At 38.1% G+C, this 17,429-nt stretch overlaps 1 protein-coding gene and 1 non-coding gene across 6 annotated transcripts in view; one reads left to right on the forward strand and one right to left on the reverse strand.

Moving 5' to 3' along the window:
* ZPLD1 (zona pellucida like domain containing 1) overlaps positions 1 to 17,429 on the forward strand; it is a 314,927-nt gene that overhangs the window by 150,455 nt on the left and 147,043 nt on the right. The gene's annotated exons all lie outside the window — the stretch shown is intronic.
* Positions 10,169 to 10,298, reverse strand: LOC116666642. Its single transcript, XR_004323574.1, has one exon. It is a non-coding gene; the product is annotated as a small nucleolar RNA SNORA18 (small nucleolar RNA).

Raw genomic sequence — 17,429 nt, forward strand, 5'->3', positions numbered from 1 at the left:
AATAATTTATATTATCTGAGAATAAGGTGGTTAGGATCTGGAAGAGGACAATGGCTATAAGATTTCAAGAAATGTCAGGTTGGACCTCAGTGTTGTGGCAGTGTGAGCTGTTCCCTTTGTCCCTCCCCTTCAATCTACAATCAGTAAAATGTCCATAACTCACCAAAGTCTCCTTTGCCCAACACACCAGGATGCTGGAGAATCCCACATACCAGTGTCTCTAGAGAGGGGGGACTGGACCACATAGAGGAGGCAAAACTGAGGGGACAGTGGAGGTGGGACCTGTGATCCTGGCTCCCTAGCCACAGCAGCTGAGCCTGCAGGCCCAGAGAACCCAGTAGCAGGAGAGGAGGCTGTGTCAGCAACTCCGGCCTTCTAGTCACAGCAGGGCCCACAGCCACGGGGAGTGGGCAGCAGCAGCAGCAGGGCCTGTGTCCCTGTCCCTTTGGCTGTGGGGGAAGCACCTGTGGCTCTGGCCTTCCAGCCTGCAGTGGCAGCGCCGGTGAACCTGACAACCCTAGGGGTAGCAGAGGCACTGCAGACCCTGGTCTCCCCGCTTTCCCCTGTGGGGGCAGGGTGCAACCCCAGACGTGGTGAAAGCACCCACCATTCCAGTGCCCCAGGCAGCAGTGCTGGCAATGGCTGTGCCACTGGCAGCAGCAAGGCGCCACTACTCCGGGAGGCAAAAGCAGAGCAATGACAGCAAGAAAGCACGGCAGCATCTCTGGGAGAGATGGTGGAGAATGGAAAATGCTGATCTCAAATGTAACTGGAGGCAGCTCAGATAAGAGAAACCGAAATTTTGTGCTATAGTGCCACCTGCTGAAAAAGTAAAGAAAGACCTCTAATTACTAATGTTGAATCAAGTAAAAAAAACTTGACCTAAAGAAGAAATGGGTTTGTTACTTCAAATGTACCAGGAGAGAAACACCATCAAGTATGCTGAAAAACATAGTTATATGGTATCACAAAAAGAAAATGACAGAATTCCATAAACAAACCAATTTTAAAGTCATGAACTGTTGTGATCAAGTTGATAGAGAATTCAAAATAGCTGTCATGAAGAAACTCAGTGAGCTACAGGAAAACTTAGAAAGGCAAAAAAATTCAATGAGCTTAGGGATAAAATTAATGAACAGAAGAAATATTTTACCAAAAAGATTGAAACTCCAAAAAGAGAACCAAACAGAAATTCTAGAGCTGAAGAACTCAATAAATGAGATGAAGAACATATTAGAAAGCACTGGAAATAGAGAAGACCATATAGGAGAGAGAATTAGTAAGTCTGAAGATAGAAACAGAAATAACACAGGTAGAAGAGGAGAGAGAACTAGATCTAATTCTGTGAGAATTCTCTGACTTCATTAGGAAGGGCAATGGAAGAATGATTGGTATCCCAGAAGGAGAAGAGGGAGAAGGGAGCAGAGAGTTCATTTAAATAACAGCCAAGAACTCCCTCAACTCAGGGAAAGAACTGGATATACAAGTTCGTGAAGCTAAGACACTACCTAATTACCTCAGCACAAAAAGACTTTCTCCAAGACATATTATATTATAATTGTCAGAAGTCAATGACAAAGAAAGAATTTTAAAGGTAACAAGGAAAAAAGGGAAATAACCTACAAAGGAACCCCCATTAAGCTATCAGCAGATTTCTCAGCAGCAACTGAAGAGAAGAGAATGCTCCCTAACATATTTTACGAGGCCAGCATTTACCCTGAAATAAAAGTCAGACAAAACAACACAAAAAATAAAATTATATGCCATTATCTCTGATGAACATAGATGAAAAAATCTCGGCGAAATATTAGCAAACCAAATACAATAATACAATAAGAGGATCACACGCCATGATCAAGTGGGATCTAATCCAAGAAGGGTTCAACATCTACAAATCAAGTAACAGGATACACTACATTAACAGAATGAAAAATAAAGATCACATAATCATCTCAATAGATGCAGAAAAAGTATTAGATAAGATTTAATACCAATTTATGATAAAAACTCAATAAAATGGATATAGAACAAATGTACCTTAACATCAAAAGGCCGTATATGATAAGCCCACAGCTAACATCATACTCAATGGTGAAAAACTGAAAGCTTTTCCTTTAGATGAGGAACAAGACAAGAATGCCCATTATCTCTACTTTTATTCAGCATAGTATTGGAAGTCCTAGCCACAGCACTCATAAAAGAAAAGGAAATAAAAGACATCCAAATTGGAAGGGAAGAAGTAAAACTGTCACTATTTACACATGATATGATGCATATATGGAAAACCCTAAAGATTCCACCAAAAAAAAAAAAACAACTATGAGATGTAATAAATGAATTCAGTAAAGTTGTAGTATATGAGGTTAATATACAGAAATCTGTTGCATTTATATACACTAGTAATAAACTATCAGAAAGAGAAGTCAAGAAAACAATTGCATCTAAAATCACATCAAAAAGGATAAAATACCTCGGAATGAATTTAACCAAGGAGGTGAAAGACTTGTACACCAAAAACTTACATTGTTGAAAGGAATTGAAGAAGGCACAACAAAATGGTAAGAGTCCTTGCTCATAGATTGGAAGAATTAACACTGTTAAAAATGTTCATATTATCTAAAACAATCTACAGATTCAATGCAATCCCTATTAAAATCTCAATGACATTTTTCACAGAAATAGAACAAAAAAACCCTAAAATGTATATGGAACCACAGAAGATCCTGAATAGCTGAAAGAATCCTAAGAAAAGAACTAAAGGTATTACACCTCCTGATTTCATATTTTACTGTAAAGCTGTAGCAATCAGTACAACATAGTACTGGAAAAAATAGACACTGAGATCAATGGAACACAGTTGAGAGCCTAGAAATAAACCCATACATATGGGGGCACATAATTTACAAAAAAAGGAGCAAAAGACGTACAATAGAGAAAGGATAGTTTCTTCAATAGATAGTATTGGGAAAATTGGGCAGCCACGTGCAAAAGAGTGAAACTAGACCACTCTCTCATACCATACACAAAAGTCAACTCAAAATTGGTTAAAAACTTGAATGTAAGACCTGAAGCCGTAAAACTCCCAGAAGAAAACATAGGCAATACACTCTTTGACTCCTTAGCGATATCTTTCCAGTGTGTCTCCTCAAGCAAGGGAAACAAAAGTGAAAATAAACAAATGGGACTGCATCAAACTGAAAGGCTTCTGTACAGCAAAGGAAACCATCAACAAAATGAAAAGACAGCCTACTTAATGGGAGAAGATATTTGCAAATCATATATCTGATAGAGATTAATATATATGTATAAATATATAAATAGCTCATATGACTCAACAGCAATAAAACAAATGATTTAAAAAAAATGGGCAGGGGATCTGAATAGGCCTTTTTCCAAGGAAGACATACAAATGGCCAACAGGCACATGAAAAGATGTTTGACATCACAAGGTATTGAATATAGTTCCCTGTGCCATATAGTAAGAACTTGCTGTTTATCTGTTTTATATACAGTAGTTAGTATCTGCAAATCCTGAGCTCCCAATTTATCCTTCCACCCCCTCCTTCCCCTCTGGTAACTACAAGTTTGTTTTCTATGTTTGTGAGTCTGTTTCTGTTTTGTAAATAAGTTCATTTGTCTCTTCTGAAAAGGAATACACACACACACACAAGTACATATATATATATAAAACTGAAACACTGTGCTGTACACCAGAAATTAATACATTGTAAACTAATTATACTTCAATAAAAAAGATGTTCAAGATCACTAATTATTATGAAAATCCAAATCAAAACCATACTAAGATATCACCTTATGCCTGTTAGAATGACTATTATAAAAAAAAGGCAAGAAATAACAGGTGTTGGAGAGGATGTGAAAACACGGAAATCCTCATATACTGTTGGTGCAAATGTAAATTGGTACAGCCACTATAGAAAACAGTATGGAGATTCCCCCCCCCCCCCAAATTAAAAATAGAACTGTCACATAAGCCAGCTATTTCACTTCTGGGTATTTATTGAAAGTATATAAAAACACTAATTTGAAGAGATATATGTACCCAGAAGTTTATTGCAGCATTGTTTACAATAGTCAAGGTATGGAAACAACCTAAGTGCCTATCAGTGGATGAATCGATAAAGAAGATACGATATGTTATAAACTAAAATTACCTCAATTAAAAAAACATATCACTGTTTCTGAAGTCAAAGTTAAAGAGATTTAGAGAAAGAGAGAGTTACATGGTCTTAAAATCAAAAGTCTGAAGCACATCACAAAGACTGGTAGGTTTTGGCTGGAGTGTATCTATGATTGAGTGATGAGGAGGAAGACAGCCTGCTAACAATCAGACTCATTACAAGAAAGAGCTGATGGAGAGCAACGTGGAAATGGTAATAGAAATAATTTTGTGTCTTTGAAGCAAATTCAAATTTCTCATCTTGAGATAAATTGGAATTCTAGTTTTTTCGAAAATGAAGTTTTAAGTGATATTTTTTCCTTCACATTCTCAAGACTGATGTTGTCTCTTTGAAGCTACTCTCTGCCTTTCAATAACTCCCATTTATCTTCCATGCCCTTTGAAAACATTTTTTAATAAACTGTAATAGGAAATAAGTTGTTTTATTTTCTAAGGTATGGAGACATTTATACTGCATTGCTTTTATATATTAGAACTTCCTAAAGTTAAACTCCAGAGAAAAACAATTGCCTAAGAGGGTGGTTAAAATTTTAGTTCAGCTTTGATCAACAGTTTATGCCTGAGTTATCCTGCCTAGTGATAGAAAACCAAGAGCAATTTTCCTTAAGATACTAGCTATGAGTGCAGGAAACTGTCAGTCTCATCATGTTTTTATTATGGGAAGGGATCCTAATTGAAACAGAAATAAAAAAAATAGACAGAAGCCATATGGAACTTTATCCGTTTGCTGCCAAGAAATTGTCTTCTGTTTTAAAAGCCAAAGACACCCAAGATGTATAGAGGAAAACAATCCTTTGTATATACAATGATGCATTTGATTGAATGGCATTGATTGGAAAGATGGAATGATGTTTGTTTTTAAGAAATTGTTTAATGTACTGTTTGTGAATTGAATGATTTGAAATGAATTTTTTAATCATAGAATTTTCTTTATTTTTGGTTAGCTTTAGATTTCCCTTCATAAGCACACTCAAAGTTGACCCTTTACTACAGGACTGTGTGTCTGAGCGTGAGGTGAGAGGGGAGATTTTTTGTTTAAGCTGGAGAAAGTGGAGTGATTTCATACTTTGTAAGATATTTAAAACATATATGAAATTAGGATGAAATAACTTGGCCCTGGTAACTTACGTTGGTTTGAAATCATAACATAAAACCGAGTATCAGAATCAAATAAATCTGAGTCATTAAATTGCATATGCTAACCTGTGACATGGAAATTATAGACTGAGGAACAGGGGAACAAATGGGTGAGAGCTCTATTTGAGATGGTGGTGTTCATAGTGTAGTAAGACCTGGGAGATGGAAACTCTGGGCAGGAGGGCTCAGGTTTAGCTCTGAGGTGGGCACATGTTTTTATATTAGGAAATGGAAACTGAAAAGAAGTCATTGAGCAAACTCACAGTTTTCCTCAGAAACAGAAGCCCTGGTTAGTTGTGGTCTGACTTGGTTCATTTATTGGTGTGTTATATGGGGTTGCTGTGTTTTGATTTGTATTGAGGTATAATACGCCATAGAAAAACACCCCTGTTACAATCTTCCAGTGATGGTTCAGGCTGGAGGTTGCTGTGTGAAGGGTCTGTGGAGAAGTGGGAGAAGGTCTTCAGTGGTGTATGGAAGTCTGGACATGCTTTTAAGAAATAGAACCAGATGACTTACAAATATATAGTAGAGAAGAAAAAGAAACACAACTTTAATTTTACATGATGGTCTGTGCATTTCCTTGAGCAATGCCTGTGTAATTCAGCACCCCAGACCATCTCTTGCCGCACGTAGTTACAGACAACACCACACGGTACGGAGCACCTGAATGTTCTCTTACCTTGGGGTGAGTTCCCTGCCCATCAGGTTAGAACTCCCAGGAATGAACATGGGGTGGATTAGCTCTCCGTGGTGCCGTTGGGAAGACCTTACTCCACCAATGGAAGACAGAAATGCTAAAAATGATTGAGGGATAGGTTTGCTGTGCTGAGTTTTTCCAAGTCAAATTCTCCTTTTCTCTCTCTTCCCTGGTTCATGGGTATATGAATGAATGTGTATGTTTGTGTGGATGACTCACACATCCTAATGTAGAACTTTATAGAAATGAATTTCAGTGAGTTTTTTGTTGTTGTTTTTTTTTTTAACACAAGACCACATCAAAGAGGAAGAAACACTTTTGAGCTGTTGACTGGCTTTCACTACTTATTATGTGAGAAAGGAAATGTCAGTAACTTAAAAGAAATTTTAAGATCAATGTGTTCGAGCTTTTCTGATTTTAAAGTTCTTTACAGAAACTTGTCAAAAAGATTATGTCGTGGAAACACGGAGGCTGAAACGTCTCAGGGCAATAGGAACTTTCTTTGTTTCCCCTGAATGCAAAAGATAGAGCAGGAGAGCCTTATTCTGAGATCCACCCCCTCCCCGCCCCAGTGTCAGCGCCAGCTAGTCATGTGCAGTTATGCTTTGTAGGAACTACTGCTCTGTTTGCAGGGAAACAAAGACTGGGCTACAACCATGTACTCACAAGGGCCACAGTGAAATAATTGGTGAGGCAAAAGTGGGAAAGGAACCAACTGTTGGGGGTAGTTCAGGCCTAAGTAAACTTCCTGCGGGGGTGACCTCAAGTTGCCCTAATTCTTCCTTTGCTCCAGTTGTATAGATTGGTCTTGGAAAGATGGTAGAAGGTTGACATGTCAGACTGTAACTTTATTCTGTCCCTGGAATAGCCAAGGATGTTTTAGGAAATCAATTTGCTCTCTCCAGGAGGACCCCACTGCAATACAGGAACAGTCTTTTAGGGAAAAGTTCTTCTGAAGATGGACATGGTAGTCTCATTTCTGTTTCATTAGCTCTTGCTGCAGAGAAGTTGATGGATAAACTTTAGTTATTTGCTACTTTTCTTATTAAATGTTTTTCTTTTCAACAAAGAAGAATATGGGAGCCTGAATGTGATTGCTGAGATTTGTCATTTTCAGTAGCTCAGGGATCTCCCTGAAATAAACTACAGGCATCTGCTTTCAACATTCAGGTCTATAAAACCACAAGTGAGAGGGAAATGTGTGAACTTTCAAACCCCAGACACTGCTGCATTTAAAAAGAATTGTTGGTATGAATGCTGAAATATTTTCCTCCTGGTCGCTGTTTCTGCTTTATGTGTGTGTGTATGTGTCTTTGCTCAGACGTATTTCATCTACTCAAGAATTCTGAATTCAAGAATTTTGCATCAGAGCTTATTGCTTCCTTGATTAGATTAAAATGTAGAATTGTGTTAGTATTTTAAAATAAGCTGCACATTGTGTCTATGTGATTAATGTAAAATGAAAAAATTTAGCCAAAATATCCCCGTTAACACACAAATTGTTGATAGAAATTAAAGCATCTATACTTCCATTTTTGTGAAATATTTTTTACCTTAAAGCAATTTTAAGAAAAAAATTGATATTTGCTCTACTTTGCCATCTAAATCTGCCTTATTAAAAATTATACCTTCTTTTAGATGTGACAGGCTTAATCAAAATGAAATGAAACAAAGTAAAATAAAATTCAAAAGCATCCCATTTTTCTTTTCCTTGTATTAAGCCGTATGTGGGTGGAAGTTGTCCAGGAATGAGTCTGAAGAGAGTAGTTTGGTGGGATGGAGGTGATGCCTTTTAACCTTCTTTGAATTTTGTTTCCTCTCTTATCAAAACTGGAGCCACAGAGAACTGTCTCTGTGGTCCCTCCCCGACCTGCTCCTCCAGCTCGAAACACTCTGTTTTGCCTCCTCTGCCATGCACACACCACTATGTGACATTCCTTTGGGAATGAGATTTTCAGCGTGTAGCTCTGTTTTTAAATGGTGTTCAAGAGAGAGAAAATTCTGAGGCAGCAGATCCAGCATTTTCAAATTTTAAAGCTCAACTGAGAAGAGAAGAATTCATCCAGAGAAGTGTAATAAGTTCCACTTGACTGAATCTCAGCACTTTCCACGCACCTCTGTTAGGGAAGGGGTGGATCTGACAAAGAGTTCCCATCCCTAATAGCTGTGGTTCAGAGTCTTGATTGCACAATATTTTGACTTGTACTTCAGGGTTCCCTCAGTGTCTCCATCTATGTCCACGGGTAGCTCTCTCAATATAGCAGCTGTGCCATCTGTTTCAAATATTATTTCAGCCCTTGCTGTTTTGGGATAAATTTCATAAAGTGTATTGCATACACACACATTTAATTGAACAAACGAGAAGCCTTTCCAGTTTAAAAAAGCTTCCTAAATGACAAGAAGTGTCCAATTTCCATTCAAATGGTTACTCCGGGGCTTTAAAATGTGTGAATTCATCTAACAGAGGCTGGTGGTGTGTTTTGAGGCAGATGGCTTGATTCTGTGAAGGAAAAAAATTAAGTGGATTTTACTATCAATCTTATTTTTTTTTGGCAAAAGACTGACATAATAAAGATGTGTGTATTACTGAGAATGCTTTTTAATAATGATTCTACCTTATGTTTTCCCCCAAGAATATGGTTAACTGACTAGGAAAATCTACTTAGAGATTTTATGTTTATCCATAATGATCAGCTTAGGAAAAAAAAAGAAGAAGAAGACCACTAACAAAATTGCTGAACTACAAAAGGAAAACGATGCCGTGCAACTTTCTGAAGGAGTCCAAGAGGAAAGAAATGCTCAAGTTTATCTACTTTTTGTCCTGCTAAATAGTTGTGAAGTCAGTAAGTTGAATATTTTGGAGGGAGAAGGAATTTCATTTCATGTAAGAATGTCTTTAAAGGAGTATCCTCAGTGATTGTTAAAGATGTCATGTCCAAGGCACTTTGTGTATTTAATACCAGCAGCTTTGGAGGTGAGTCATTGGAATTCTTGCTGAATACTCTCAAATTTAGACTCGTGTTAGCACGTGTCAAAATTATGTTAAAAAGTTTTGTGCTCTAAAGGTCCTTTCAGATTTTGCCTGCTTTATGGAATATTGTAGGTTTATCCCCACCAAATCCACTACACTTTTCTTCCATTTGTGTTTTACACAATTGACTGAGTTCTTGGTTAGTTCCTGATTAGTTAAAACCAAATATGTGTCTCCTCCCTCTTGGAAATGATTGTTCAGCAACCGAGGCCTAAGCCAATCAACCAGTTGCTTCTTTTGGCACCTGTTCCTGGTTTAGGGATAAGCATATGACTTTAGTTGTCCCAATTAGTCTAAAAGAAAAAGCATTTCTTTGATAGCTTGGTAAAAGTGCTTTCTTCCTTCCAGTAGACATGGCAGGGAGCATGCAGCCTTTACTGCTGCTCACAACTTCTTGGGGACATGAAGAAAACTGACCTGAGGATGAGATGAACAATGCAGATAGCAGGATGAAGTTTAGAAAGAAACTGCACCTTTGATGACATAAGGGAGCCTTTGAGTTCACCACTCTAAAGCCTGCCAGACCCCTGGACTTCCCCTTGTGTTGGAATGCTCAGTGTTGGAACAACTCTTATTGTTCATGCCAGTTGTAGTGAGTCTTTTTTTTAAGTGTAAAGGGTTTAAAAAATTTTTTATTATGTATAACAGGCAAAATTATAAGTCCATACATTTTTATTTTAAGGAATTTCAAATGTTATGATTCCTTCCACAGTAATATTAGTTCCTCCAAACTTTGAGTCATAATCTTCAAGATAGACCTTTTGAAAATAAGTTTTGCTTGATCCGCTATTGTCAGGTCAGTCCATAATTCTCTTAGTTGGGCTTCTTTAATCTCCATGTGAATATGGAACTGCTTAAAAAAATTCCCCACCTGTAATCTTTGGGATTCAGCTTCTTTAAGCAATGTGCTTTAAGGCTGTGTTCAGGGTCAGAGTAGGTGGAACTGCCTGGTTCTCAACTTCAGACACTCTCTAAACACAAATAAGTTCAAATCATGTTCACTCCTAAGCTATCACACCCTAGAATAGTGCAGATTGTTGGGATATGCCAATACCCAGGATAAAATAATTGACTATTAGGTCTTTCATAGTTTTAGCAGCTCTGCCTCATGGTTCTTCCCCACAGATCTAACACATACGTCTGTGGGTACAGTGAACCACATATTTAGTCTATGAGGTTTTCCAATGATGTGGGTCTTCAGAAAAAGCCCCATTGGGATAGACCTCAACTGGAGTAAGTTTTTTGATACTTGTAGCTAAAAGCACCCCAGTAGATACACCTGAGGATGTGACTCAATCGTTTATGTCATAAGACTGTCTCCCAGTCATGGGTGGTAGGTCCCTGCTCTGAAACTACTCTGTTGTTTTGATATGAAGGGCGTTAGCTGGAGGCAAATAAATGCTACAAAGATTTATTTAATTAATGTGGGTTTTGGAGTTACTATGTGGTAGATCCTAAAACTTGCACAGATTCTTTGACTGATTGAAGGTGATTATTTCCTCATTAAACCAGTGGTTCTCAAATAACCCCCCAAAGTCCTGACTTCTGATTTCCTCCCCAACATAGCTTAAACATTGTCACTCCTCTCCTCACAACCAGAAAAAAGCTGAACAAACTGGAAATCAGCAGTTCTTCTTAGAAGCATCAGAGAATTGAGGTGACAGGGCAGACTGCTGCTTAGAACACTGGAGAGACAATTGAGTGCAGAGAATCACGGCTCACCAGGACCACAACCACTGGAGCCAGTCGTGGCAGAAACACTTACACGGTATTTGATAAATATCTGGAGACTGACTGTGCCCAAGCTTGAAAATTAAAAACTCCTGGGGACCCAGTCTTGCGGGAGCCCTCACACTTTCATGACATTTACCTGTAGGAACTCCACCAAGTTCTTACAGTGAAGAGCAGAGGAAGATCTCTTTGTGCTTTGGGTAGGGCAAGAGCAACGATTTTGACAGATGCCCAAAGTGTCCTCCATGGCAAAGGCTCACTCTCCAGGGAAACAACTTTGCCAGACCATCATCTAACGTGGAGTAGGGCAGTTAGACAGCTGGCCCTCCTGTAGCCTTTCTGCCTCACATAGGTGTAGAAAAATCATTAAGAAACACTTCTGAATTTCACAACTCCAGGACTCAGGACCATTAGAAAAAATGGAGATTTAGTTATAAGGTATAGAATGCTTCTCTTCCCAGTACCTTAGCACTCTGTCAATAAGGGCTCCTATATAATAACAGTAAATTACAATGGAAATAGGTGAAAGACATAGACTCTATCTAAAGAGGAGGTTCTAGGGAAACTCAAAGAAAACAGGAGGTAAAAATAAGGTCATTAGAAGAAATTGAAGCCTCTGACACTTCCAGCTATAGCAGACATTAGGCATAGTCTAACTCCTAGTCAGCTAAACCTAAAACCGCACAGTAAAGGCCTCAGTTCTCATGATCCAATACATTACATCCAGCTTTCAACAAAAAATTATAAGACATGGCAAAAGGCACAAAGGAAAACAAAACATCCTCCTGCCCCCCGCCCCCCCCCCCCGCCCCCCAAACATAACAGACTGAAGAGTCAAAATGAGCATCAGACTCAGACTCAGAAATTTTGGAGTTGAAGTGAAGACCCTGAATAAGCAGCATCTGCTTCCCATGTTAGAATTGCAGATTCTTGGGTCCTCCCCTAAATCTACTGAATTAGAAATTCTGGGTGGGGGAACCAGCAGCCTGAGCTTTAGTAAGCCCTCCAGGTGATGGTGCATTAGGACCACTGCAGGAAACATATCAAGCAGATGAGAAGATTGTGAACTCTTGTGTTTCCTTAGGTTCTCAGAAATAGAATAATAAAAATTTTATCCTACTAACAAGCTGATTCAAAATGTAAAGAACCCACTAAAGACATCGCTCATGACTTTGACTTTTAGTTTTGCCAAGCAATGTCATTGCTAACGAGTTGTTTCAGGATGACTGCATGTGGAATCAAGTTCCCCCAGCTGTGTGTATGTGTTACCACAGGACCTGGAACCCTATAGCCAGTGGACAAGCAGGCAGAGGGGGTTTATGTCTGGATAAAGGGTGCAGGACCTTGAGGGATTTCTCCAGGCAGGGCTGTCAGACACTGCGGCTTCACAAGTTTTACCCATGGTTAGTTTTTTATGAAGCGGGTTTAGGAAAAGGGAGAGGGTGTTAACACGTGCCCTTCTAAAGGCAGACTGTTTTATCTGGCTTCTCGGCTAATTCAGCCTTCAGCTGCCCTGTGGCCTGATCACAGTTCTGCAGCCCCCTGAGAGTCAGTTGTTAACCTTAATGATGATTGCTTTGAACTTCCCTGAGACTCTGATGTCAAAGGTCTGCTTTTAGATTTTTGATTGGGTTGCCCCTTATGTGGTCACATATTGTTGCATTCCTGCTCATACCCTGGGGGCCTCTCTCTTCTTGGTGCCTCCCGTTAAGTGATGATAAATGTTTTCTATCCAGCCCAGGAAGAGTCATCACTTACTATTACTTGCAGAGACCTCTTAATTTTTCTTTGGAGGAAGCTGAAGTCTGCAGAGTGATGGTAATTTCCTTCCTTCATTCATTTGTTCAAGAATACTTATTAAGCACCTACCATGTGCCAGGCACTGTTTAATAATGGCAATGATAAGTGGCAAAAACACAATTAAAATAAACGAGTCATAGTTCCTATGTCAGTGCTTCTTAAAAGGTATTTGCATAAAACAAAAGAAACTAAATAAAGAGTAATAAAATTAAAAGTAAATAAGAAAAAAGGAAAAATAACAAAGAGAAAAAGTCATTTGGTAGCTAAGTGCACCTAGGTGACTAAGCACACCCATTTACTTTCTGTCCCCGAAGTTCCACTGGAATGAGTAAATACATATGAAAATAAGAAAAACAATGTACCAGCACTAGGAAATGTGAAGGGTTAGACCAGCAAAGGCAATAAGCCTCTGGAAGATATAAAGCAAATGGGATTGGATCAATATAGGAACCAAATAGAACTGATAAATGTAGCTAATACAAATGAAAGAGAATAGTAATGGAGAAAAAAGGGAGTTTTTTCTTTCTTTTTTCTGAGCAGAAATTTGGAAAAACCGCAAGATCATAACCATTAGGAACTAGAGGCAGGAATGCTCTGTTGGGCACTTAATAAGGAGACCAATAAAACTGGGACATTCTAGACACCTGAGCCATTCTCACAGCGCTGGTACAGTTTGAAACCTAATGAAGGGATGAATGGAGTCCGCCACTGGGGATGGATAGGTGGCATTTAAAGTGAGTACTGGTGCTAAAAGAAGTTGGGTGGTGCTCCCATGTAATATCAGCTGCCAACAGGGTAAACCTTCCTGCATCCTGACAGCAAGCTCCTACCCACCCTATCAGAGAGCTATCTCTGACGACATATCCCAGCTTACTCACCATAGCCTTGGCTTCTGTCATTTGCAATCAAATTTACTATCAAGGGAACTGTGGTATTCACATTGGCCAACTATATTAATCATTTTAAACCCTCACTTACAAGTGAACAATTAAGAAGCCCTAGAATTTTTAAGGAAAAACTGAATTACCAAACTGAACAAATTGAAGTAATTCTTGAGGAAATTGATTCCTGGGAAATATAAAAAATATTATTAAAATAATGTAATCAGAATCTCCAGAGAGATTTGGGGGTGGTGTCACTATATTTGTATAGCTAAAATAGGCTGCTAAGAAAAGGTGAAGTACAAGAGAGAATTTATAGAAATTGAAAACCTCTACACAATTGCTGAAATAAATGTGGCAGTGCAGCTGATAATGTAGAATGCAAAGTTCTTAATTCCCTAAAGTGTCTTCATATTTATGGACTAGACCAGTTGAGCAAATATTTATTCAGAAAAAGGTCACTTGAATAGACACAATTAACTTGCTGCCCAGGTTAAAGAGAACAATATAAGCTTTTTTGGCTGACAGAAGTTGCATTTAATCTTGCAACCTTGGAATGCTGGGTTGATTACTGGAGAGAAGATGATAATATTTGCCTAAGGAGGAAAGAATTACCCAAGAGGAAAAGTCAGCTCTTTAACTTTTGAGGTTCAGTGTTGTTAGCACCACTCTGACCAGGTCTGTGAAAAGTCCAGTGGCACAAAGGAGTCCAGGTTTCCCCAGGAGGAACTCTCTGTGGGAGGAGGTATAATTGGACAAGTGAGCAAGGGTCAACATTAAAGTGAGATGGTAACGTGGAAAGGCTTGGGTATGGGATATTATGCAGCAGAGACCAGAAATACCTATGAACCCAAACATCCAGGCAGATTGCTTATGGAAGCAAATAATGATTAAGCTCGAATGTGAGCTGAATGACCTACATTCTTGGAATTAAGTCTAATACTTCAGTGAAGCTTGTGCAGAGACCTGTACTTTTGCAGGCATAACTGCAGTGATGGACAAGGTGAAAGAATAATTTTCAAAAGTGTCCATCTGTGTCAGTGACAGAAGTACTAGTATTAGTAGACTCATGACACTTAAGTTTTTATCTATCAGCTGATTGACAGAAGGACTAAGACCTTTGACTGGAACAAACTGTTTAGATTCTTGTGAAATTTAGGGAGAAGCAGGACTACCTCAAGAAAGGGTTAGTTAGGTGTCAGCTGAAGAGCAATTAAAAAATACAAAAGATGTGACTAAATTCATACTCCCCAGCTGGTGAAATAAATCACACAAATTTCCTACAAATCTCAATTTAAAAAAAACAATATTAGAATAGAAATGGTTGAATACCAAATCAGTTTTATGGACGATCAAGCCAAGAAGTTTTCTCAGAACGCAGTGCAAAAAGACAGAGATGAATATTGTGGAAGAAACTTTGAAGAAAGGAATGTCATTCAGTGCAGATATTCACAGGGCATGTAAGATGTTCAGAAATCCCAATATCTACCCAGTGAAATGTGTATCAGGAGAAGCTAGAGAGAATGGAAGGAATGATACCATCAAAGTAATAATAGAGGAATACCTTCTTTCCCAGCTGACAGATATTTATCTTTTGATCAAAAGAAAAGAAAAAAATAGAAAAAGTGTTGTCAATGATGTAAAAAAATTGAAAACTTTTTGCATTGCTGATGGGAATATAAAATTACAGAGCTGCTGTGGAAAATGGTATGGCAATTCCTCAAAAAAATTAAGCATAGAATTACCTAATGATCTAGAGATTCCACTACTAGGTATATACACCCAAAAGCAATAAAAGCAAGGACTCAAACAGGTAGTTGTACACCCATGTACATAGCATTATTCACAATTAACCCATAGGTAGACACAACCCACACTGTCCACTGATGGATAAATGATAAATAAAATGTGGCGTATACACACAATAGATGCTTGGGATCCTCCTTCCAGTTTGGTATTGAGACTACCTTCTTTGTAGCCACTCAGGGAGGAAGTTTGAGGAGAGGCAAAAAGTTAAAATATATAAGTGATATATTTACACCTGTATCTCTATCATCTCTATATCTCTATCTATATATTTAGATATTTTAGACACTAGAAATTTTATATGTATATCTCCTATCTTCACTTAGTAAAAAATAAAATGATGAATGCATATTGTGAATGGGATGTGCTTTTTCTGATTCTAGGTGGGTTTTTGGGAAGAAGTTTTATAAGTAGTGGAAAGAGCACTGATGGAATAGTCTAGAAACTGGCTTTTTGCCCTAGGTTTGCCACTAATAAAATATAAAATCTTGATAAAGATCCTTAACTTTCCTGAGTCACAATTTTCTTATCATTAAAATTGGGCTAGGGGATCTCTAAGATTCTTTTCAACCCTAAGGATTTAAGAAGGAAATTAAAAAAAATGGAAATACGACAACAGTATAGATGGGAATTCATTGAAATGCATTTGTAAAATTAGGGTTAGCAGCTGAATTATAAGAAGCAATAACATGTTCTCTAAAATGATTAATTATAATTGAGCAGTTACTATTGATATAAGATGGATAGATCTCATGAATAAAATTGTAAAGCTCATTCTAAACTTGTTCTTTTTCAAACAAAAAGGAATAATAGCATGATGCTTTAAATATTTTAAAACTAGATAAATTATGAATAGAAAAAAACCTAAAGATTAGGAAGCTTACACTAGGTTATAAGTCACTGGCTAGTCTCTGATTCAAAGTGACATACTAAAGTAAGAAAATAAGAAATATCATAGTGGCCCTGCCCTAAGATATATCCTTTCTAGTTGGCAGTACTTCCTGTATTGCATTATAGCAGAGCCTAGTTATCATTTGTTCCATCAACTCAAAAGGCTATGGCTGCGTTCCAAGCGTCTCCACCTTCCTCAAAGATGTTATAAATCCACAATCTACTAATGTGTATGAATATACATTATAGATTAGGTTTATGTATACAAAATGACTCACTTCGCCAACTAGGAGTAGCAATATATCACATCTTCTTTGTTTTCATGAGTGTTGATCCAAGCAATAACATTTCCTTATTAGCAGGAAGTCCAAGATCTTCCATTTGAGTGCTTCTCCTTCCCTACTATCCTAAGTTGTTCAGGTGGCTTTCTCAGACCAAAGACTGTCAAAGATATTTCAAAGACAATTGCAAGTTTACGTTGGTCCTCTCCTTACGGCTTCTCATTGTCACATGGTATCACTGTTGAGCACTGGTTTATCCAGTTCCATAGAAGTGCCTCTCACTTGATGCTAATTCCTTTCTAGGCTAAGTCCCTACATTGACTTCCCTACAGATACTTAACAGATGTGTTAAGACTCTGAATTCTGGAGCCATGTGAACTGGATCTGAATTTTGCCTTTGCTTCTTTTAGGTTATGTGACTTGAGCCAAGTTATCTAACTTTCTGGGCTTCAGGTTCCTCATCTATAAAAAAAGATAACAACAGAATTTATCTCACATAGTTGTGAAAGTTAAATGAGACAGCATATAACAAGCGGAGTACCTGGCACCTAAAAGATTTGTAGAAAATTCATGCTCCTGCTACTACTGTTAGTACTACAGTAATCATTTCCAAAAGTGCAGCAGTGTTGTGAGACTGCTGTGACACATAGCTTAATATTTCCGTTATTTTCCCTTTGGAAGGAGCCTGGGCTGTCTGTGCAAATTAGTCTACCTTCACCCCAGAGCTCTCCATACCAAATCAATTGACCTCCTGGTTGAATATTTCTCTAAGAAAAATGGGCAAAGTTTATGAAAGACAATTCATGGAAGGGTAAATTTCAGTGGCCAATACATATAATCTCACTAGTCCTCAGGTAATTATAAATTAAGATAAAAATGAGATAACATTCTATACCCAACAGATCCACAGAAATAAATTTCTGACAATATCAACCTGTGGGGCTGTGGAACAATGGTCATCCCTATGTGC

Source organism: Camelus ferus, chromosome 1 (assembly GCF_009834535.1).
Source record: "Camelus ferus isolate YT-003-E chromosome 1, BCGSAC_Cfer_1.0, whole genome shotgun sequence".
Classification (NCBI taxonomy): domain Eukaryota; kingdom Metazoa; phylum Chordata; class Mammalia; order Artiodactyla; family Camelidae; genus Camelus; species Camelus ferus.